Below are 26,381 nucleotides of genomic sequence, written 5' to 3' on the forward strand. Positions count from 1 at the left end.
TATTCACCGCATCATGTGTCTGTGTGTACAATTTGACTCGCCTTGTCGGCGGCGGCGGGCGGTCGCCTTTGTGAATTTTTATTATTATTTTTTTCACATCCTGTTCCTTGCATGCTCCACCAACTCAAAATTGCGGTAGGCAACGAAGGTGAAGCGTCTCTCAGATAAGAATATTGGCAGATAGGTACATATAATTTAAAAAAGCGTCGGTTCGTTTGCTCTCCGGCGCGCACACACACGTACCATGCCCTTCCCTATGCTCATTTCGCTTGGCCGTGCTAATAAAAGGCAAGGTCAGTCTGGCCCACGAGCGAGAGCGGAGAGGACGGCTCTTTTTTTGCACGGATGAACACACTGTGTGGATCGAACGATCACTTTTCTTATTTTGTTGCTCCCGTCCCTTGATGGTAGCTGCTTCTCTCAATTTAGATTGTTTGTTCTCACCGCCTCTCTTTTACACACACGATCAACTTGATTTATTTTGAATCAAGGAGATGAAAAAAAGTTAATCAGAAGGAGAGATAATATAATTGGATATAAATCTCAGTAGAAATGGCTTCTCTCTAATAAAAAATTTGAAAACAAAATTCCAAAAAAATTAAAAAAATTAATTTTCATAATTATAAAAAAGCTTATATCAACAGAGATAATCTTTTGTTTCAACAAAATTTTAAAATCAAATTAATCTTCCAGTTCAAAGGAATTTAAAAATTAAATAATTTGAAATCAATTTATTTTAGGGCTTAATGTAATTTATTTGATGAAGTTAAAATAAAATTAAGACATAAATCAAGCTTATTGATGTTTGAAAAATGGTTTTTGTATATTTAAACAATTGACTTCATACCAGTTTGCTCACAGTCTGCGCCCCTATATTTCATGAGCAAGTATTTTATTTTAACATCACTATTCAATTTAAAATTTGTGAAAATTAAAATATTTAAAATTATAATTATTTTTATAACTATTGATTTTATGTATAATTTGAGTAATTATAAATGTAATTGAATAAAAGTCAGAAAATTTCAATGCAAAAGCAGCTCAATTTTATTCTAGATTGATTTAAATGATCAAAGTCAAGATCAAGGCCATACGCTTGCTAATGCAAATCCACTGTAGCGCTCTGAATCGTGCTGCCTCCATCGGTTCGGTGGCGCTTTTTTGCAAAATGCTGCTTCGCTCTGGGCACTTCTCTTGACGTTGTCGTTTTTCACGTAGCTCGCCCTCGGAATTGAATTGAGTGCTGAAATGAGAAAGTGACATCATTGTGGTTTCGCGAATTATTACACTTTAAGTAGAAGAAGCTGGATCCGATTTCAACGTGCCAGTCATAATGAATATAATTTTGTGAGTGTGAGATTGGAAAAGGGTGCGAAAGAAGCAACAAGAAGTGCCAAACAGCGCGAGGAATAACTTCTCGGACGTTTTGTGGTTTTTAAGACACGAGAGAGAAACAACATTAACTGTGGTGAAAACGATATACCAACACTAAATTTTATAATTCACGATGTTTTTGAAATAAAATGAAATCGGAAATCAACTAATGAAATGCCATATCAAGTAAAATTATTATTTATTTTTTTAGAATAATGCAGGAATAATGTTTTAATAATAAATTGCTTTGTTCTTTCCTTTAATTTTTTTGAATAAATGGATATTTGGAATGTTTTTCTATTAAAACACTATCATACTTTAATCAGTTATTTATTAAGAATGCTAAACACATTTATTTACTTGTTTTTTCTTTATTATTTTAAATAATTTTATTGAGTTTAACCTGATTTGGGCTAACTTAGCCAGAAATTTAATTGGAAGACCAAAATAGCTAAGGCCAGGTTCGACTTTTGGATTGCTCGTGAAAATTTATCTCTTTTTTAATTTTTATCACAGCCGTGCTAAAAACTTGCACAAAACACAAAAGATACAAAAAATTCAGAAAAATTCCAAAAAATTCCTAGATTTGTGATTTTTTTTGTCTTGAAATTGAAAAAATCTAATCATAGTTTTAATTAATTTTATTTAAAGCTTCAATTACAGGAATTTTGATTTGTTGCAGTTGCACAAGAAATTTTTACTTCAATTTGCATGCAGTGTCGTTTTACATTATTGTTCCTATATATCAAATATACGCAATAAAAGAGTTATTTTGTCTGATACATTCATCGAAGACCAGCAGCCGAGATGAAACCCGTTGTCCATTACATCGCATGTAACCGCTTTCGTGCAATAACAACGACGTGTGTGCTGCGGTAGGGCGAGCGGAAATTATCAGATAACGTCCTCCCTTGTCTTTTAATGGGCCCAGGCATGTAATTTATTGAAATTAGCATTAATTCGCGGCACTTATTCAAATTGAAACGGAGGCGTCTGATTGAGTTATTGCTGTGCAACACAACACCTTAAGTGCCTGCATGTGTGTGTATTTGTTTTTTATTTATATCACATAATACACGGCGGCAACGGCAAGAGAGAAAGAGCATTTTACTCTCTCCGTGTGTGCGTTGTTTGTGCCGCGCGTATTTCCATCCATATATTACCTCTTTTGAGACATGCAAAGAAACACGGGGTGATTAATTCAATAACACAACACTGGTAGCGAGGCTTATTTCGCTCCCCTTCGTTATTTGCACACTGACACCGCATTTATTATTATTATTTCCTTCCAGTCCTAATTCTTTAATGGCCAGTATATATCACGAGAGAGACGCTCGCTCGGAATTGCCACGTCGTAAATAAACACGCATTCAAACCGAGGCGGAATCGGTCTAAATTATTTTAACGGCCGCCCAAATTGCCCCTTTCGCTCTGATGTATAAATCCCCGGTGATAATTTATTTGATCCTAAATCATCTCCAATTTCTAGAAATTTATATCCAATTTTTTTTTCAACCAATTGATTCAATTCAAGGGGGTTTGTGCAATTCGGCCAGTTAATGGAATTACCACAGAAGCACTCAACGATTGTGCTCATAATTTCGGAGAGAAAAGTTATTGCTCCTTGAATCAGTACGCGACGGTGCAGTTAAATTTTTATTCACTGCCGCGCTTTGAAATATCGCGGCTCCGTGCAACAGGAAAATGTACATTTTTCTACACGGTGACTCATTTTTATGGCCCCTTTTTACGTTTGTGCTTGCAATTTATGAAGCGCATTAGAAATGGCAAAAAATTGTGAATCATGAGTGTGCATTGCTCGAGAATTTAAAAGGATTAAAAAACATGTTGCCCCACAACTTCTTAAAATAATATTGCAGTGAAAAATGGCAATTGCCGGGATTTTTACTCCACTTCAAAAAGGCATCTCGAAAATTTCTTAAATTGAAAAAAAAATGTACTATCCAAGCAAAGAAAATTAATATAAAAACACTCTTTTAATTACAAATATTGACAGTTTCTTATCACACTTGACTTATATGTATATTAATACATTAGCAGCATTAGATTTTTTTAAAATTATTTTCAAGTACATTTTTTTAAAGTATTTTAAAAATAAAAAACAAAATTTGATTAGAAGTCACTAATTGTGAGAGTTAAATTAATAATAAATAAATTTCACAAACAAATTAACCTGTAATCTATAATATTCTTTATTATTAGCGCACATTTTTCCAATGCATTTTTATCTCACGCCAGCATTTTTATAATTTATTATAACGATGTGGTGCGCCAGCATGGTCGCGCGTGTTAGAAGATCAGGCGGCTGCCTCGTCTCCCATGCGCCGTGCATGCAGGGGTCGCAATTATTTTATTCGCAAAGTGTAATTATCGAGTGCGCGAACAAGAGAGAGATAGAAAGAGAGTTGGCCTTGTGCGAATCACGTGTTGCTGCTGCACGGTCACCTTGTGTATGAAAAATATGAGCGAGTACGTTTTTGCATGCATGCCGCCGCTCTACGTACGCCGCTGACATTTATTCATTTAAGCTCATCGGAGGCAGAGGAGCTCCTCTGCAGAAACCAGTTCCAAACAAACTAGATTTGTAGAATAAAAAAAAAAACATTATTTCATACAAAGCAGAACTGCAATTTCCCGTTTGATTAAATTTCGCGTTTGGAAAAGCGGTTGGTGCAGTAATTGTTTAAAAAACAAAAAGCAAATGAAATCGGCACAACAAAGGCTAATATTTGCACTCGCGTGTATTTATGCGCACATTAAGCACACAAGCTTTGAAGTCGCATGCATATATACGTAAAAGGGCAGAGGAAGAGGCATGCAAATTTTATCTGCCGCGGTGAATCCAATTCGCATTCAACAAGTACTCCGCCGCTGATCAAATTTGCTTTCGACATCATGTGATGGTTTTTAATGTTTGCTCTGCTGATGGATTTGCATGAACATTGCAAGCCAAAGTAGCCCTTGTTTCGACCAAGAGGGTGCTGTTTGCGTTTTCCCTCCGTCGCAAATCAAATTCGCGCGGTAGTATTTTTTGTTTATCATTATTAATGGAAAATTTTTACGATCTGAATGCGGGTCAATGCCTCGCTGACCTGGACATTCACTCTTGAATATCAGCAGTCTCGAGTGATAACCCTTGCGATCGACCCCACACACCCCTGTGGTCATTACGTCATTTGAATGCTGTCGATGATTGTTTTTGAGGTCTTGTTCGATCTAATCTGCTGCTCAGAGGTCACTCATTAACGTCACACCACATGCGAGATGAGCACCAAACAATATTTATATTTTTAGATCTTTTTGGAGCACGTGCGTACTCACCAAATTTTTTTACTTTTTTAAGATCTTTTTCCTATCAAAGCGAATGTATTGTTTTTTTCCTAAGCCAAAATTGATTTAATTGTTTCAGGACACGGATTATTCAAGGATTTGATTAACTTTAAATGGATGAAAGCTAAAAAGCCTTTTTTTTTCTCAAAATAAAATTTCCTCATAAACCATACTTATTGTCCACAATTGCAACAAAGTTGGGCGCAATGAAAAACAAATAGCTGCTTTTTAATCGACGCCACCTCGCTTAGAATCCTATGAATTTTTTAATAGGAAAATTGCAAAACGCACGTTCACAATCTACATCCGATCCGTTTTTGCGCTTTGCCATTTCAATTAGCAATTTTTTTTAAACATAATATGAGTCACCACCATTGCAGCTATCGAAGCCCGTGAGACGCGTTCAGAGAAAGGAAGTGCATTGTTAATTGAGCATTAGAGAGGCGCACCAGTGACGTCACACGTGTGTATGGATGCACTGGGGCTCCCTCGAGGGTCGACTCTGTGCAGAATATTATCCAGCAAACGCCAGGGCCTTATGGCGGAGTGCGCGCGAGTCCTGCCAGCAGGGGCAGCAGATAAATAAAAACGCGCGAATTATTCACGCGCGCTGCAACCTGGGACCGTCACTCACTTTGCAAACAAACGTGAGCATATTTCCTTCCTGGAAGTCGGCGTTGATGTCGCAGAGAAAAATGTCATAGAAATCAACTTTTGCCCTTTATTCATGATGAGTATTTTGTTATTGGAAGTGAAATTTATCAGTGTACCAAAAATCAATCTCTGCCCTTGAAAAGATGCATTATATGAATTTAGTGATAGATTTCTTTAACAAGAACCTTTTAAAAGGAAGATAAATAAAATGAAAATATTTTCATCGTGAACAAAACAGTAAATTTCGTTTAAGAAATGACCCCCCTCCCGGGCCCCCCCCCTAAATTGCTGCAATTTTTAAGAAATAATTACTTTGACCTTTTTAGTTGAAAATGAAAATATTATGCTTACAAGTATGTTTTTCTACATCATTTAACCTTATTTTTTTAAAAGAGATTTAGATAACAATTATTATGTTATCAAGTAAACAGAGGCTCAATGTGGCGGATGGGGTCTTTTTGATCTTGGAAGTTTTGGCAAATTATATGACGTTTTGTCAAAAAATTTAATATTTCCCTCCAATCCCTCCCAAAATATTGGTTTCTCTTTGCAACAATTTGGAACGATGAGCAGCAAATAATTTATTTATCTTTTGCTGGGCATGATTAATAAAGAAATCGATTAATTCTTGAGGTTTGAAAAGCAGCTCTCAAATAAAAGTATGCTGAAGAAGGCTATAAATTATGAAATATTTTTTACGAACAATATATTTTTTGAAAGAAAATAAGCATCAACAACAAAACACTTGTCTCTGTTTTTCTGCAAGTTAATATTGCAAATTTGCACACCTTGAGGAGCAGAACATGTGCGCGGCTATAAAACCAAATTAAAATCGCATAAACCTTCACGCCGGCCGTTCAGAGAGGCACGGCGTGTCTCACTTTACGACGAGAGAACAAAGGCTCGTAAGAAATATAAAATTGGAGATCTATCCTCGTGACGTCAGTTTCGCCAAGAGGGAGTGCAGTGATTTACTGCAGCAGCCCGGTACGTGCAAAAAGCAAAATAAATGCTAGATAGAGGTGTGTAGGATATCAACAAAGGTGCAGTCAAGGTAAGCGGCATGGAAAGGATGGCTCGCTCGCACCTACTAGCCCACAAACCTTGAGCACTTGCACTTTTGCATGAATCGCGCGCTCGCGAGGCCTTGACGTGCCTGTTTGCAATTATTTTTTGCACTCGTCTCCTCGATGCATGCATAGAAAGCCAAGTGCATTGTGCACGAACTGCATAATAGATCGAGTGAGTGTACGTAATGAGAATTAGCGTGAGCGAGCCGACGATTGCGTAACGCTGCCCACACACACACCACTCACCACCACATTTATCCGCTCGCTGATTTTGTTTTTGCACATCTCGGATTCCGATTCAAGCATTGTTTGCGTTTCTATTCTAATTTTTCCACTCTAATAATTGCAAAAGGCGAGTCTGTTGGGTTTATATTTTTAATTTTGCTAAATTTCCATGCCAGAGAATTCATACAGTGTTGTGAAAAATTATTATTCTCTCTTGGGTGAACTTCACATGGTAAGGTTTATTTAATCTTTCTATTAATACTCTCGATTAATGCATGGATTTTAATTTGATTTTAATTTATAAATAATGGAATTTCATAAACCTCCAATTAATGTTAAAGAGAGGACTAAGAGATAGGTACAATTAAAATATTTTTATTTTTAGCAAGAAATTATGTTTTATTTTAGATCTCAATATTAAATTTTTTTCAACTCAGATTTTTGCATAAAACCATGACAAAAATTTTAATTTTAAAATTTTTAAAGTTTTTAAAGTTTTAAGTTAATTTAGGTTCTCACCAACCCTACACAAATCATTGCAATTATTCCACAATAATTGATTAAAAATAATTGATAAATTAAATTTTATTTTAATTTCTGCACAAAATGAGTAAACGTTCCTAGGTTCTAATAATATTTTCAATTTTCTCTTTTAATAAGGAACAACCCAAAATTATATAATGTGCTTTAACGGAAAATATCGGCAAAAGTATTCAAGCTTGATGTTCTTACTTACATAAGAAAATAATTTTTAACTGGATATGACTGGATATATAACAAAAACAGCAGAAATGATTAGAATGTATGACAATTCTATGAATAATGTACAATAGAGAGAGAAAAGTTATTAAATAAACAAAGAAGATAAGAAACAATTTAACATTTATAAGAAATGGAAATACTCTCGATTTTAACAATTTTATTTATGCATCTAAGCTGTCTTAAATAGTTTAGTAAGTAAAATTTTTAAATAGTTGGTCATAAGGAGACAGGAGGCACTAAATTAGAGTGGCAAATATTCCTAGAAACTATGCATAAATTCGTCTTTACTTGCTATCTGATTGTGAATACTTATAATTATTAGTATACCTTAAACTGGGGGTAAGTAATGTTGCAATAAAAATGGTCAGAAACTCAATGTGTGAAGTCCCGAGAACTGATTTGAATAGAAATAAATTAAATAGAATAGAACATTTGCATAGAAAATAATCCTTCCGCTACATTTTTAGAGTTTCGGATTACAATTGCACTGTTATTGTTTTTGGTCCTTGTGTTTGGTTCTGTGTTTGCAGTGCGAAAAGGAATGGCAAGGTTGGCGCTGTCTCTAAGCACACGAGTGCTATTTTTACACTCATGAATGGGCTCGTACTGATACACACGTCAATTACGCTCTTCCTAGGGAACTGAAGCACGACTGCGAATTATCACCCTTCGTGACTCACCAGCGAGAAGTATTAATTTCAGACATAACATAATAAATGCGTACATTGTGTGTCATGTGTTTTAATAAATAAAAAACTGAATTTAATTTATTTTAACGACAAATAAATACACCGTTGGCTGCGTTATTATTTTCATTGCAACGTGAGAGGGGACAAAAGAAAACAACCGAGCGACGGATTCGGAATTCAAAGTGGGTGCATTGCAAAATGAAATGTCATAAGAAGGCAATTTTTCAGGCCGTGTTTGTGTCATCCGAGGCAAAAAGCGCCCGTTTATGCTTATTTTACGGCTGCTTTGAGATTCAATTCCAGCAGAGAAATTTTTATTCCATTGTGCATAGCACGGCGGCAGCGGCGGTCTCCTTTTATACCTGTGAGATTGGCCGGTGATAAGCCGCTCTTTGAAGCTGCACGTGGGGCTGTAAAATTGTAATGGCATTTTATTACAAACCTACGTGGTGCATACAAAATAAGCGGACATTTATTACCACTAATATCAAATGTGTGTGCAATTTAATCTCCCGTCGAGGGAAATAATAATATTTTTTGTGTGTTGCACTTGAAGGGGTGCTTATGCAATTAATAAAAACTTTTAGTTTTAATTATGCCGGACGGTGTTTCTTGAAATGTGATATTTTTACAGCAGAAATTGAATTTGCTGTTAGCAACCAACAACACGGAAGGAAACCATAATTATTTCCACAGAGTGTGCTCCAATTATTAACGCAAATGTTATGATACGCAATTATCTCTTGTGTGTTGCGCCACCCTCTTTTCCGAACCGTTAATGCAAATTGAAATGCATAATGTGTATTTATCCAAGGGAGGATTCCGTTTTAATATAAATTCACGGAAAGCCAATTCAATTTACGCGACGCTTGCAAAATTGTCGCCGACGGCAGCACCGAAAGAAAATTAAAAACGTGACTATTTTCTGCGAGAGCTGCACAAATGCACACACATCTCACCCATGCTGCAATTGAAACTTCTTGCAGGGATTCCGATTCATAAAACAATGCAAATGATTGTATTGGAAAAGGAAGCCAATTGATCGGAAGAAGAAGACGCGCAAAAACGAAAGCGGCGCTAATTGTGACGCAACCACGCACGCTAATCCTTTCTCTTTTTTGTGCTCTGCTCTGATCCTCCGTTGCTGCTGAAGCACAAATGCACTCGGATTATGCACTTTGTTTTTCTTACAACGTGTCTCGACTCACTGCAGCATGAAGCAACAACGTGAGCTTGAAATTGCACTTTCGTGACTTGCGAAAACGAGGTTAGGGCGCAAATAAGTAGACATTTTGTGAAAACTAGTTAGGTTTGAATAGGATAAGCAGGAACAAATAGCTACGTAGAAAAATTTAATGGGTTATTCAAAATCTCTCAAAAGAGAATAAAAAAAAAAATGATATTTTTAAAGAAAAAAAAAATAGAATTCACTGGATATTTTTTTAAATAAAGAATTAAACAAAATTTCTTTATTTTGTTCGTGTTCTTAGCATCACTTGAGATTATTTCAAATAGTTTGAATTGTTAATTTTGGCTTTAAAACATGAAGTTGTATTTCCAAGTATTTAATGGAGAGTAAATAAACAAATGAATTATAAAAAGTTCATTCAGAATTTAGAATTTTTGAGGACTTTTGCTTCATAAAAGATCTACAACAGGATTTTGTGCTTTTGAGTCTACCTATCAAGAAACAATCTTGCTATTCTTAGTTAATTTAAATTACTATTTTTAATACTTTTTCTGATTGCAAATTGTTTCACAATTTTTCATAAATAAAATGCGCTTTCCAGTTTTTAAAGATAATCGTTTTTATTACAAAGCGCAATTAAACTTTGCGCCAACGACGACGCAAAAGCGAATTCTGTGAAAAAGATGCCGCTCCTTAGCTTTTAATGTGTCACATCGCATACAGCGCGCTTCTAATAAAAATTCCGTAACAACCCGCGCCGTTATTAGAATCCAACGAAAAAAGCGTGCTGAATTTTCCCAGCGGAGAGCAGAGCTCTCGACTTTGCATAATAACAAGGGGCAGCAGCAGCAGCTTTAATTGCCCGGCATTAAAAAGTGTTTACCCTGCACACCTTTGAAGAATGCGCGCCACTCGGAAAAGCAGTACACAGCACACATACTGTAACAAATGGAATTTTTTATCCTGGCGGGCCTGGCTGCGCTCAAAGGGACAAACGAGAGCAAAATCTCATCTCATTAAAAGCTGCAGCACCGAGTCTAATTTAAAATGCAATTTATTCGCCACCAGAATGTGTGGACGTTCGTCAAGTATTTGCGAATTGCAAAAGCTCTCTGCACTTGAAAAATGACAATCGCAATCAGGAGTGCGCTACACATACACATTTGCCGATCCTTTTCGCGTCATGTGATTGGAATTCCTGTCGTGCACTCGATGAATAGCTCCCTGCGATTGCGAAACGCGCGTATAATTTAATAGACAGGTGCAAAACTTGTTGCTCGGTTGGAAAAAGCTGAAGGTAAATAAAATTCCTCCCGCTCTTTTCTATGTTCTTTGACGTGTAGTGGAATAGTTTGTTTTTTATTATATATTCCGACCCTTTTGCGATTCAGAAGACTCGCGACTTTTCCTAGTAATATCAATCAGCTCTTCATCGAAACGCCACTAGCATGACGCTTCCTATGCCTTGTCAGGAACCCCTTATTGGTCAGAAAAAAGTCGTCAAGAATTATTATTTTCAATTGGTAACAATTTGTCATTTACCTGGAAAAACAAAAAGCCTTTTATGAACAGATGAGAAAAACCAGCTAACTTAGTGCACCACCAATGCTTGTAAATTGTGATTTGGTACTTCCTGAAAATTCAGATGAGCAATTTTAAATTTGTATGTGTAGTTTTCCGTTACCTATTCTTAAAAATTGTAACGTTTATTTGAAATATTTGCATGACGAATAATGAAAGTCGCTCTAGCAAATAAACTTCTGATAAATAACGGTGCCTCTCTTTTCCCTTGCGCCATAAAAATTTTTCATCTCTGCTTTCCTTTCTATTAATAATTTCAGTCCCCAAGGCATCCTTTGATATTAACATTTTTAAAAAGAGTCATGATGAAAAAAAATGATTGTAAAAGAGTTCATTAAAGAGAAAGACAGGTTCATTGCGCTGGGAATGCGCAATCAAAACTAATTATCGCCTCGGATTTTTAAATTCTGCACTCATCAATCCTCTCTGGAAATCAAATTAAAATCACCACGGGATTTCAGTGGGTATAAACATCGATCTCTCTTATTCATCTCATTTATTATTATAACGCAGACCTTCTCCTGTGTTCAGGGAAAAAAATACACAAGATGTACACTTCAATTAAGATCGGTGCTCGAACCTGATTGCCGTCTCAGTTGTTCAAATACACGTACAACAATTATTGATTGTTTTATTGCCGCTGCTTAAAGTTGGTTGTTTTGGTCTGACAGGGAAGAGGAACTCGTCGTCGTACTGCGAGTAAAGCAACCAAGGTCACGCGTAAGCGCATTAGCTCGCTCGGAAAAGTAATCAGCAGTGCACACCCACAGATTTAATTTGTCCACCTACCTTAAGTTTGTGTCAGAGTGGATCGGTGTTATAATAAGTAAATGTAATTATGATAGATTTGCGCGAGCCCACGCTCAATCAAGGCGGTGATTTTTCGATTAGACGTGCTGAAAAGGGCTTGGTCGTTGCGCGTGAACAGGTGTTCCTTTATCTGATCGTGTATTGAACACTAAATCCAAAAGGCAGTGCGAATTTTAATTAAATTGTTATAAAAATTTGACAGGTTTATAAAATGATAAACCTAAATGCAGTCAGTCTTGTTATTAAAAAAAGAACTATTTAAAATCTTCCCATTAAAAATATATTTTTTAATAGTGAAAATGAAAAAAAGGATGAGCACGCATTCAACTGAAATTTGAAAAATAGAATACTGTAGTATGTTTAACTAATTTATTATTTTACTTCATGAACGCCGCAAAGAATTAATTTATCTCCAATAAACTCATGCTGGCTCACTTTTTTGTATTAAATATTTCCTATACTTTGTATTAAATTTCCCATTTGGATTGTTTCCAAAGGTCTTCACTTCAGTGTGAAAAGTATCTTAGAGACGTCTGGATAGGTAGACAAACACAATAGTCCCATGCGTGTTATGCAACTGTAACTAGCTAGACTGCTTTGCCGGTTGCCTATCTCTAGCTCCAGAATTCATCTTTGTGAATTATATTATATTGGTTCAAATTTTTTTGAAACTAAAACATAATTTTGTCCAAATGTTGATTCTACTATTTATTTTTTGTTTGCTCTAAAAGGATGCAAAATGCGTGGTATACTTTTGAATACCAAAATCTTTGATGGGATTAAATTAATTAAAAACGAAAAAAGTAAGAAAAAAAATAATATCCTTTGTATTTTTTTTTATCAATTTTTATGGAATTATGAAAGACGGTTGAATTTTCAAAATTTACTTTGTTTATGTTTTGCTGTTTCTGGTGTTCGTTTAAACTAATGGCTTTTTTGAGAAAATTTTCGCCACTTAACAATTTAATTTTAATAAATTATTTCCAGATCACTCAAAATTTAAAACGCAGTATATGGTAGCAGCTGTGGTGGGGCATTACGTCATTCGATTAAATAACAGCTGAGTTAAATAATGAGCGAATTGAAGCCCACATGCACCATAATGGCAGCATGCAAAATTTTTCTATTCACTTGCTCTCAGTCATCAGCTGCAGTTTGTCCTTGAATAAATTGCCTTATTAATGGCATGTGCACGCGTTTGAATGCATGTGTCACCCTCAAAGTCGACGAGCAAGCAACAATGTCGCTCATTTGAATACACACTCATCAGGAGTGCACGCACTGAGAAAGAGCGGCTTAAACCACTTGATAATCGGCATAATCGCATGATCTTTTCGCTTCAAACGAGCCTGCGAATGGAAAAGAGAGCAAGAATAAAGAGACTACCTTGAACCGTCGCAAAGGAGCTTTTCAATACATTGAAAAATTCAATACACTATACATATATGAGCTAGAAAGAAAGACTAATTAAATGAAATTCAACCCCAACTATGAAAATTAAAATTAGTTTTGAACAAGGCAGTAAAAATGTAATAAAAAATCGCCTGCACTGGTTGCTGCCAGGCTTGTATAAATAAAGGAAATAAAGTTAAACTTCACTTTAAAGAAATATAACATACGTTTGAAATTTCTACAGAATTAATAAAAATGTTGTTTCGCAGGTTGCATAATAGCAAATTTTATTTACTAGGCGCTTGTTCAGGGAGCTTCTAACGTGACCGCATTGTTTTTTTTTAGTTTATAAGCAAAAGTATGGAATCAAAAGGAAAATGAATGAAACTAAAATCAATTTTCCGTGTATTAAGTTTTCAACCAAATATTTTGAATAAATTAAAATAAATCATAATAAATCATAATAAATCACAATGTGGACAAATAAACAACAATAATAATTTTGTTATCAAAGAAAAAAGAATCAAAAGATATATTGCAATTATATGAATGAGTTAAACTCTTCTCCTTTGTCTTCCCATTTTGAGGTTGTTATTTAACCAGTCTTTCAAGTGTAATTTTCTCCGCTCATCTCACATGGCAGCGAGCTGGAATACACACTCACCGCGCGCTCTCAACATCTGATATTATTTATTTGCTCTGCACTTCTTGGGGCTACACGTGTTGACCTTGTGAGAGTGACAAAAGGGAAATAAAAAATAAGCAGAAGTCGTCTTTCCTAGATGCATCACTCGTTAATAGTCTCATATGTATGTGAATGCTCAATTAATGACCGCACATTATTCATTTATCCGCTCGCTCCAATCATCCTCTAACAAATGATAATTTGTGTCCGGTGGACACCAAGGGTGAATCATTTCAATTTCTAATAGGAATAGAACACTCAATGAGCATTGCCACTAGAATAAAATATTGCAGTTTTTTTGGGTTTTCATTCTAGACGTAGAGTGAAATTTATTTATTTCTTTTTTTAACTATTTGTGATCAAAAGGGATTAAATTTAACTTTAAAATTTTAACGTATTTATGACGAGGATTGACGTGATTTTGTATATATGTAAGTTTTACAAAAAAAGAGCACGTTTAAATGTGCTTATGGTATTAACAACACCTTTATCATAATCTGAAAAACAATAATTTGAATAATTTCCTACTATTTTTGTCCAATTTTTTCCCCTCACAAACTTGACAAGCGGGAAAAATCTGATAAAAAAAATTATAAACATATGTATCAAAATTATGTCATATTTCCGTTTTAAAATTTCATTACAATCTTTGATAAAAAAATTATATTTCATTTCAATAGGAACTATAAATTACACACTACTTTTCCAGTCAATCTTTACGACCGTTCCTAAGTAATTATAATTTTTTTGTATTTTGTAATGAAATTCTAAGTCCGTTAATTAAGTTCAATTCAACACGAATCAAATAAGTATGGTGTAATCACTGTAAAATTATGAATTCGTACTTTAAATTTATAATCCTTGCATAAATAAGAGCAGGAACAAATAAATTAGAGTTTTCTACTTTTGATGTTGATTTTGTAGCAAAAAATACCAAAACGCAAAATGCTTGTCAGCGCAGCGAGCTGAAGTAATTTCCATAAATACTCTCAACTGCCGGCTTGTTTCCCTCTCTCGCAGCAGGACTTTTTCAGCGTGTGAAATTAAACGAGGAATTAAATTTAATGCTATCCAAAAGTCGTAAAGGTTAACTACATGCAATAAAGTGCATGGCAGGACGTGCCGGCCGGGATAAAAAAGAGTGACAAACGCGCGAGAAATAAAGTAAAACAAATAAAACGGCGCACACAAAGTCAGATGGAAGAGAGGCAAAAATTTCCCCCATACATACAAACGCGTCACTCACACTTAACTTCGCCTCGTCTCGCCAAGTTGAAACATTTTATTTTCACATTTGTATGCAAATTTTCCTCTGAGGTAACAAAAATACCATATTTTTCTTTCTCAAAATACGCTTGACTCTTAATTTTTAATTAAATATTGAAATAAGCGAGCCTTGGTGCAATTGTGGACAGGCCTCATTAGCAAAATAACCGTTTCTCTGCAGCTGGAACCAATTTTATGCATAATTTGCTCGCAAATATTTGCATACGGCGCAGCAGCCGAGCGAGATGAGAGGAGAGTATCAAGTGCACTTTTTACTCTCCCGCGTCTCATATTTTCCTCCAAGGACACACGCATTATTATATGCGAGCGTGCAGGAGTCGTTTTTCACTCAAAGTGGTCTTCCGTATAACCGTCGGAGAGCCGCAGTTTCATTTAATTTTATTATTTTGCACGTGCATGCTCTCGTAATTATTTGATATACATTTGCTCAGCCGGTAAGTGCAGAAACGCATTATATAAGTATTTATGGGAATCAAATACAGAGTTTTCCAATCTTTAAACAAAGATGGAATAAAGATTTCTTTAGCTTTTTAATTAATTATTAATTTTAATTTGGGTCATAATTTTACTGGAAAAATCATAGCCAAAAACTGCAAGATATTTAGAATAAAAATGGATTGAATTATTTTTATCTTTCGGCTTGAACGAAGTAACCATTTCAAGAAAAAAAGTTTAATGTATTGTAATAAATACTATGTTATTGTGTTTTGCAAAAATATCATTAAATTTTTGGTCATAATATAAGTAGCTTTTCGTATTGAAAAAGCAAGTTTTAATCACTGAGACTTTAGACCACGTAAAATTGAAATCCAAATTTATTAAAATTAAATTCTTTCATTCAAAGATTTCAAGATAATGTATCTATTAAAAACAAAATTGCTATAAATGAACGTTTTTTCTAAATTAAATTTTTAAAGAAATTATATTTCATTTTATTTTGTGGAAAACTATAACAAAATCATGAGATCACATTTTTGTTATTAATAAAGTGGCTGCTGTTAATGGGTCCAGTATATGAAATTAATACGCTTTCGCGTGTTTTTGGCGTAAACCGCCTTCATTTTCATCTCGATGATAGCATTCATATTATGATAGTTTTTAGCGACGGATGACTTGGAAGAGTCAATGTCCTGATGAAGCGTCTCATTCTGTTCACTGGCGCAAAATACGTCACCGCTATTTTATCAACCACTCAACAAACCAATATTTACAAAATTATAATGTCACGCGTTATGCAAATGCAAACGCACACGCACTCACAAGAGAGTTAAAAAAAATTTGAATTATAATTATTATATTGATTGTGAGATCGGTTGCAGCATGGCAGTAATTACCTTTATTGTTTAGCAATTTTATTTTCTAACTATATTAAAAATAATAAATTTTTGTTTTTGAAAATATGATATTTTTATGTTTCTATTTAAAAACAATTTACTGCATATTTTTAATTCATAAATATTTGTAAAGGAATTAATTTTAATTTTAATCAACATTAAAATGTCATCTTATCAGTTTAATAGATAACATCACATAACAATTGCACTTGTTACTTTATATTATATAATTTGACTAACACAATAATTTTCCATTAAATACATCTTTATTTCCGTATTCTCAAACGTTGTTTGCTCTATGTGTTACATTGATAGTTCATTAATAAGTTTTTTATAATTTGTAGCAAAAATTAAATGATATACTATTTACTACCTAACAATTGGAATATCAGAAGTCAACATACTCCCATGTTCAAAAGTTGTTTAAACAGTTATATAAAATATATCTTTGGCATAATATAAATCTGATTGCCAGCTCAATATTTGCAATTAAAAAAAACTTTATATTTCTGAGGCGCCGATGACAAAATAAATAACTGCGAAATAAATTTTCAAAATGCTTTTCACACAAAAAGGCCAAGAAAACCGTTTTCATTTATTGCCAAACATAAATTTTTTAGGGTGAAAAATGTTGTAGTTTTTGTTGGACAAGGGACATTTCCAGACGTGTCTCGCTCACGGGAAAAGTCGTGTCGTAAAATTCTCCAGATTCCCTGCAGTCAGCCCTTGTCGTCGGCTTGGCACACGGTGGTGGAGCAGGAAAAAAAACACTTTTATGCGCGCACGAATAGAGGGTGTTTGTATGTGTGCGAGAGTTGTTGCTATGTTAACAAACAGGCAATAAAAGCGTCCAAAGGAGATATTCACAGGAAGGTAACTGCATGTATTATGGCGGGAGAGCAGAAAGGAAGCAAGGGTTGCAGGCGAAGAGATGGAAACTTTTAGCATCAGCTCATCGCCGTCGAGCAAAGGGTTTGTAAAGATTCAATCTCGCGTTCTCAAAGGGCGCCGTGTGCTTGTACTTGTTGAATGTGAAAAGTTTCTTTATGATTGTTGCTTTCGTCGACAAATGGGTGGTAATTATCAACTACTGCATCTTTTGCGCTCAAAAGCTGCTCGCCTGCCGACGTCAATGTTGAAATAGCTCGTTCGCTTTGTGACAAAAATCCTTCATTTAGAAAAAAATTCAGCAAAATGGAACGAAGATGAAAAGATTTTCAGCTCTTTTTTTCCACCCGCTTCCCCGACTTTTGAGACGCAAAAAATATAAACTCCTGTGTAATCCTGCAGTGCGATTTAAAACGCAGCTAGACGTGTCTGGCACTGCTGTATTAAAAAATAGGAGGTGTACTGCATATGAAAAGATTAAAAGGATGCATTTTTAAAGGAAGTGCAATAGTCACAAATTAATATTTTTAAATATTTCATTTTACGTGGTTTTAAACTGATGACGATATCAAAATTTTTTGAAAGAATAATTTTATGGTTTTGTGACTATGTGTCTAATGAAAGTGGGCAAAATGTGTAATTATTTTGATAAAAACTTAAATACTTCGCTTCTATAGACATTCAAGAAATTTTAAATCAAGAAAATAAAGTTAAAAATATTCACAAATTATGCTTTAATTTCCAGCTCAAATGGTTCCAAAATTCAATTTTTTGAAAATCAATTTTATAGTTCAGCAATTTTCCTCACTTTTTTAAACTACTATTTTCATTTATGGAAATATGAAGATTCACTCTGCAATGAAAGTAAAATTTATTGGCTCAGGTTATCGTCACGCTTATGTCACTAATAGCACTCGTAAAATCAAAGCACACGCACAAATTTGCTCGAAATAATAAGGGCATGCAGAGCAAAGTGCTCATGAATATGAATGAACACTTAATTTGTGTACGTAGCAGCTGCATACCTGAGTGGCAAATTGTGTATCTCGGCGGATCGGGAGCTGCACAAACACGGTGAATAAATTTGCTTTAATATCGAATCGACGTTGACCGCTAAGTGCCGATAATAATTCGCCGGTCCCAACACCACTCGGCACCCAGGGGCCGCTCGCCGTGTTATGCATTTTGTTCCCCGGCGGTGTGTAAATATGGGGTGCAGGGTTGCTTTCTAATGGACTTGACGTGTAGCTCTGAATTCACGGGATTTGCAGCCAGACCGGCGCCGCCTCACAAAACAATAACCGAACCGTCCACAGGCGCCACTGTAAAATATTTCATGAATGTTTTGTTGGAAAACATCAGAATATAACGGCCAGTTGCAAACCATAACCCTTTTTATGACATTGTAAGACACGAGAATGTATTTTAAAATAATATTTTTACACCACGTGATAGTGGTATAGTCTAAAAATATTAATAAAACAAACATTTCTGAAAACTACTACATATAGTTAAAAGTATCAAAACTGGAGATTTCCATGCACCAAGAAAGACTTTTAATTGTTTTTATCTTTAAAAAAAATCACTCTTTTTACCTCTATTAATCTTAGGACTAAAATGTTTAAAGTATAATTATTGCTATATTTTCCGAAAATAAATTGTTTTGAAAGAAGAAGACGTGTTTGTAAAACGTGTCCTCGAGCTCACAATTAATTATTTAGAATAAATTTTGAAACATCCCGTTTTCAAATTATGAAATTTACAGATTTCGTAAGATGTTTACCAGATGTGGTTGTTGATTTTTATTATTTTTTTTTTAATTTAATTTTGTTAGATCACACTAGATGATACATGGGTTTGAATTGAAAAATTGTACTATAGTTAATTTTTAATATTTTTTGTATGGGCGATAATTTTTTTCTTAGTCAAACTCGAAGTTTGCAATATCTTGGAGATGTTTTGATCAATACGGGCTGTGCAGAAACAGGAGTCCAATTTGTCGCGTGTAGGTGCACGATGCACTAGTTGCTCCAAATAATTAATTGATTAATTGAATCGGATCGAGGCCTCTTTGACAAACACACGAGGGAGCGGCGTAATTACGGACGACAGCGCAGCGCAGCAACTTGATTTGTCGCCGCCGCGTCTTTGTCGCCGGCGCAGGATTCTCGTTCTAATGGAACAAGAAGCGTGCTTGCTGCAACATCAATCTTATTATTCCCTTGCCAACTTGCGAACATGTATCAAATATAAACGTGACGCTGACTTCCCCTGATGGATCTGCATAAAATGCATGCACACAACGCGCGCTTCCACCAGAGATGCTTTTCTTCTTTTTGTTTCTCGCGCGTCAGCTGCTCTCCCTCAGAGAGCGGCGGCAAAGAGAGGCCGGCCGATGCATCTTTAATATGCTAATGCGTTTCAATTTGCATGAATTAATGCTTGATTTATAGCCGATGCGGTCTCTCAAACTTGAGATTGATGCCCTGCCTTTCAGGTTTAGACTTTTTCTGTCAAATGTCAAGTTTTTCACTTTCAATCTTTGAAATAGGAATGCCCGGTGTGTAAATTCAAATTTGGAATCATTAAAAATTCAGGCGGTTTAAGAAAATCATAACACGAAGAATAATAATATTTTACATCTGCAAAATAAAAAAATCTTTAGGTAAAACAAAATAACACAATGAAGGTGCGATGCTTAGTATTATTCTATAATAATTATAGGCTTTTATTATTATTATTTTTTTTTGGCGATTTTTATCTTACATTTTAAAATTCATGCAAAACGATTGATTCACACACCAATCAGTTATTTACAAAGAATTAATTCAAAATTTCGTGCGAGCTCTGTTGATTATTATTAAGTAAATTTTACTACTATTTTATTTTATTATAATTTTTAATTTATGAAAAACCTGAACTTCAACAGATTTATTTTTGTATGTGCCCTAATTCGTTAAACTATTTATTTTTTTAAACCTGGAATATAAATTAAAATATTGAAATTACACTTTTGATACCCATGAGCAATGATAAACTTTTTGCTTACTATGAATGATTTTTTATTTTATTTTTTATCTAAAATAATATTATTATAAATATCTGACATTTTATAGTGCATTAATATTTTTGTGTGAGCTTATCCAATCCATGCGAGAATCATCCAAGCGATAATTTTTCAGATTTTTTTTTTATTCTTTTATAAACAGTTCATACATAATAATATGGAAACCGTCTGGCTTGACTTTTATACTTTGTACTTATGACTCGCATAAATATTTTCTGCATATGTATCGCATAAATAATAATCTCCACTTCGCCTGCAGGGAATTTGCATGAGAGACGCCAAAAGCCCATTTTTGTGATTAAAAAGTTCAGCAAACTCTTTCCTCACTGGCGTGCGCAAGGACGTATGCAGAGTGGAATGACACCGTCGTGCATTTCATTGTCAAAAAGGCAGCCAGAGAGTTGGATAAAATGTATCTCGCTTGCTGTGTGACTTTGTGTCACATTCATCCGTCATGTTGAGCGACAGTTGGAAGCACCGAGCAAAAGTTCATTAATAAATTTATACCATCTCCACAACAAAACATCTGCAGATTCCGCATTTCTTCTTTTCTGAAGGTTCATGAAATTTTGAAATTATTCATGAATGCAAAACTTTTGATTACATTTATATCTCAAGGACGTGATCAAATATTTATATCTTTTGATTCAATAAACAATAGCTTTCTGCTCTTTTGTATCGAATTAAAAGTTTTGAATCTAAACATTGATATTATGCTTTTTTCGTAATTGATACGTGAAAAGTTTTAGTGCTGTTTAAACAATTTTCAGCATGTCCGAAGCAGAGCTACATTTTAGAGACAATTGACACAATATGTAACTTTTAAATCATATGGACCACTTTTAATTAAACTAGATAATGAATAATGAAGAATAGTAAAAACAAAAATCGTACTTGAAATTTAATTTATTTAATAGTAACTTACTAAACTAACTGAAAGCCATAATTATATTTTAAATTTAATAATTAAAAATGACTTTAATTTTTAAATTAATCAATATCACTTATCTCATGCTTTCAATTGCTTGTCAAGCCATTAATAGCATCTAACTGAGGTAACAAACACAGTTTCTGAAACCTACTGAATTCAAAGGGTCGAGTGCAACTGCAGAGATAATGGTGCATGGCCTGTTGCTGCGGCTCTTGTGCCGGGGGCATATGAATAATTTTGCCTGAATAGGTGCTCACGGCGGCCTCACTTCAACTCGCTAATGCACTTTATTGATTATTCGCCACTTTCTGGGAAATTGTTGTTTGTTGGCCAAGTTCTATATGCACATGCATACATGCACCCATACACATTGTATGCACAAGCAGGTTGTGGAGGCGCCGCCTCTATTATTCAAAGCTCGTAGAGGAGTGCGGCGCCGAGTAATTAATTATGAATTACCATCAAGCAACCTGCTGTTCGGCACAAAACATGATTGAAACTGTACTGCCTGTGCATAAGAATACAAGGGCGCGATGCACTTCTTGTGTATTGTTCCGAACGCACCTTGTCGGTTGTTGTCCGACAACAATAACGCGCTCGAATTGCAGCTGTGTTTCGCCACTCTTGATCTTTTGTTGACAGATCCATCACCTGCTCCAGACTAGATTTGCGCCCATAAAATTATTAATAAGAGCAAAACACATTCTGTGGGGTAACTTGTAAATAATTGCGGAATTTGTTGCTGTGTAAACTTACAATCTAGAGCACGGTCTTTTTAATTAAATGTTCAAGCGACACAAGAGAATATTTTTTTTTTCAATTTAGAGATAATCAACCACAAAAGGTTTTTAATCAATACTGAGCTTTTATGAACAATAAATTATTTTACATCTTTTTATATTCAAGTTGCAAATCATTTCTATAGATCAATCTCTACCGAAGAGGATTTAAACCAAATTAAATAAACTCTTGTATTATTTTATAATGGAAGACAAGTATTAAAATAAAATAAAAAAATTGCAAAATGAAAAAATTATATTTTTAGACTTTTATGATTATATGTGATGCGCTTTTTTTTTATTTCAAACACACATTTTCATCATGTATTTTAGCCTTATATTATTTTTATTCATTTTTTATACCTTATTATATCATATTCTTTTATTTAAAATGCATTAAAGCACATTGATCAGCATAAGAAACCTTCAATTCCTCCTTTTTTCTAATTATAGATTCAAATTATACTGAAAATTTCCACGTCCGCTTTGTAATATGCAAATAATTAACAAAATGCGGTATTTTTGCAACCTTGAAGAATGAAAAAAGAATTATATAGAAAAAACAAGGCAAAAAAAGGAAAGAAAATGGCACGATTTTCATTCTGCACTCGGCCTTAACGAGCTAGCAGGAAACCTTTGCCAAGGTGAATGAAGGGTATCGGGCCAGCACTCGCTTATGCACATTACAATATATGCAATTCATCTGCCAGGCGAAAATCTCCGCGGCGCGATCTCTCTGCTTGATTGATACGGCGGCGGGCAATAAATCGCCGTCCATCAAGCATGCCATGGGTGCTGCGCCTGCAAATGCATTCATTACGAGATATATTTTGCGTTGGCTCCGCAAATGCATTTTCTTTTGTACCCTTGGTGTACAAGGCGGTGCACGGCGAGTTGCAACACACGCATGCAGCCCAAAGAAAGGTGATTAATCATCATCAAGACCACGCGCGTGACTCGACACAAAAGGGTTGGACATGACAGCCGCCGACCAGGGACGTTCACCGCGTGCAGACTTAGTTGGTTAGTCACTCTCCTTTCTGCATTATAGCCGCTGCATCAATGTCAGCAGATGGACAAGAGCGATTTCTTGTCCGAGAGAAATTACGACCAACTTTTCCCTCTAAGGACGCGCGCAAAGTTGTTGAAAATAATATATTCTGCGTAATTTCACATAATTTTGAAGTAGTTCATTTAACAAACTATTGAAAATCAAATCGTTAATTTTCCAACATGGAGTCCAATTTTCAAAATCTTCTTAGATACATCAAGAAATTTGTTTCAATTAATTCTGTTTATCTTCAATGTAGCTACAATTTAGGATTAAAAAAATTCTAATTAATAGTAACTCATTAAATAAATTTAATTTTTATAATTTTTCGATTTGCTTTTTAAACGAAAATCCGAAGTCTGGTATTAATTCACCTTATGTAAAAAAAATGCCTTTTACATTTCCCCAGCTCTATTTTAGTTTTTAATAATCACAATAATTTTTTTCTATATTATAAAAATTGTAGTTCAGTATGCGTCTATTTGCTAAACCTGGTCGGAACCACAATTCCGCATTGTGATGAGAGTTTGAATCGAGATTTCTTTTCATGCTAAAGCTTCATTGATGTATTGAGCTGCTGATGCGATATCCATATCCAAGCAGCAGGGCTTGGCTACGTCCGACAAAAAGTGCTCGAAACTTTTTGCACTCGCCGCCACACAATACAAATGGTCATCAACCGAGGAATGCATGTTGCAATATTTCCTTGAAGTTTTTCAAAGGCGCGCACTTCATTTGTGCAGAGATAAGACACGCCACGCTCCTGCAAAAACTCAGGAGAGCTAATGAAAAAAAATATTCTCTCAAAAGAGCAGAGAACTAATTGGAGTTTCTCGAAAGCTGAAAAGCATCTTCTCTCGCTTTTAATTTTTCAAAAGGTTGCTGACGTTTTTATTCAATTGAATATAAAAATGCCGTAAAGGAATTAAGCCCTTTCATGAGCATGAACACGTGTACGTTGTCATTATTATTAAAGAGGAGAGAATTATATGCATCGCGACGGAGGAAAATATGTATATAAATAAATTGTGACAGGAGCCGTGGAAAAATTATACTACAATTTAATAAATTATCATGAAGGCGCTGACAGTCGTACAGCAAACACCTGATGACACTTTAATTGTCGCTTGACAATACAGCGAGGCTTACAAAGAATTGGCTTGTACTTTAATAATAAACAAACGATCCAAATCTCTTATTGTTAGTACCAAGTGTGATCAAATTTGCAACAATGCAAACACAATTTTATATATTGCAGTTTAATCAAACTTAAATGTCCATAAATTTTGAATTTGTAGTGCATAATTGATTTTTTTGTTTTTCAAATTTACCATGCAGTATTGTTAAGATTTTTTACTTTTATGTCGTAAAATAAAATGTATTATTTTATATTTGTGCATTTTTTTTAAATTATATATCACAGAGGTAATATCTTTCTAAATCGAGTTACATGATAAAAAAATTCAAATATATCTTACAGTTTCGTTTTATAGTTAACTTTAATTTTATGTTTGTTTTTTTAGCTGTTAAATTGTTTAAAGTCGTAAATATTTACTGTTTGTTTAATTTTCGCAGTACAAATTTTTAAACCAAAATCCCAAGTGGCAAACATGCAATATTCCGATCTGGAGTTTTTTATTCCGTTTGATGCAGTGCAGATCAAATATTAATCTGGCTGCTGACGAGAGCGTGGGTTTGAGGTTTGCGCGCCCACACGCTGCATATAAACTCGAACGCATTCTGCGCTCAATAATTAATTAGCAAAAAAAACTCGCGGGGATGACGCGCGCAGTGGCGCTGGCAAAGGAGCGAATAATAATCTCTCTCACTCCAATCGGCGCAAATTGCCTGGCAGTCATTAATATCATAGACAGAAGATCAATCACAAACAGCTCTCTGGGGCGAGAGTTGAGTTGGTGGCGCCGCGTTCAGCTGCACCGACAGAGAAAAGAAAGAGTTTTACTCCTTTGAGCTGCGCGGCGATGATAAATGATAAAAAGTGACGCTTGATTGATTGGGGTTGGTGCATGAATAATTTGCAGCAGTGCGGAACGAGCGCGGCCAACCTTCTTGCGAAATAATGTGCATGCACACACTCTTTGCCTAATGCATTTGGGTTCGATGACATGCCCCCTGCCAAGCAAACAGGGGCGTGTGTGTTTAAAAAATTAGATACTACACGTATCTAACTGTCATAATTATATTTATGCATTATCAATATTTTTAAGTATATATACTTAATGAATTTTGGTCATTTTGTTTTAAATTTCAATTGTTCACACAATTGTAAAATAGAAGATGTTTTTTTTTTAGAATACAGCAATGTTGGAAAAGTTGATCACCATTTGCGCTGAAAAATTTAAGTTTCTTTTTAAAATATTGACTTGAATTATTGTTCTTAAAATACTAATTTAAATTTTAAATGTGGTTTTCCAGGGCCGCCACCGCACCATGGTCGATTTTGAGTTGAGCACCGTGTCGGCAGCGGCGGGCGCCAGCGTCCTTATATTTGTAAAACAGGGAGGACACACTGCGAACGCCATTGAGGTAGGTCATCAACATCGGCGCGGCGGCGGCGGCACAAAGAGCCGCTAATGTGCGTGGCAGCCGCCTGGGCTGACTGTTTTCGTGCGCTCACCACTTTTCGCCATTGTTCGCCTACAATACTCATTACATTTTTTTTTTAAATTTCCCTCCGACTTGGTTTATCAGATCGAGATTTCCATTTCCTGCAGTTGCACCGCACGCGCAGCTGATAAAAATGAAATAATTTTTCATTATATGGAAAATTGCACCGAGGGAAATTCGAGAACTTTTTATTTTTATCGAAATGCATCTGACGGATGGCTTGTCATGCACGGCCAAGGTTGGGCAATAATAGTAACACGCTGCTTATTAGTCGGTTTGTTTATTTTTTGCTGATGATAATTCCGCACGCGAAGTGACGTTTAATTCCCGATTTAATCGCGGCTTAATTTTGATTTTCCACTGCGCCGCTCTGATGCAACTCCGAATAATGTTGTACCTTTGACAGCAGCATGCACGAGCTCTGAGTAATAGGAAGAGGGTTATGCAGCCATTCGCAGAAAAAGTATAAAGCTAGGGGATTAAAGTGTGTTGTAAGTGAGGCATGAAAGCACAACTATTAAAAGCACCTTTATATAAAATGTCCCACATAAAAGAATATAATATCTTTCAAATCTTCCATGTGAAATTTTTATTCAATGGATTTCAAAACTACTATGTATTGAAAACCTGCAAG

General features: G+C 35.0%; 1 long non-coding RNA gene across 1 annotated transcript in view; it reads left to right on the forward strand.

Annotated features, from left to right (window-relative positions):
- Nucleotides 1–26,381, forward strand: part of LOC132193769 (uncharacterized) — a 174,644-nt gene that overhangs the window by 3,644 nt on the left and 144,619 nt on the right. The window contains exon 2 of the long non-coding RNA XR_009441490.1: nt 25,556–25,666. This is a non-coding gene — a long non-coding RNA (uncharacterized LOC132193769). The remainder of the gene's footprint in view (nt 1–25,555; nt 25,667–26,381) is intronic.

This window comes from Neocloeon triangulifer, unplaced genomic scaffold (assembly GCF_031216515.1).
Source record: "Neocloeon triangulifer isolate White Clay Creek 2 clone unplaced genomic scaffold, ASM3121651v1 ptg000001l, whole genome shotgun sequence".
Taxonomy (NCBI): Eukaryota; Metazoa; Arthropoda; class Insecta; order Ephemeroptera; family Baetidae; genus Neocloeon; species Neocloeon triangulifer.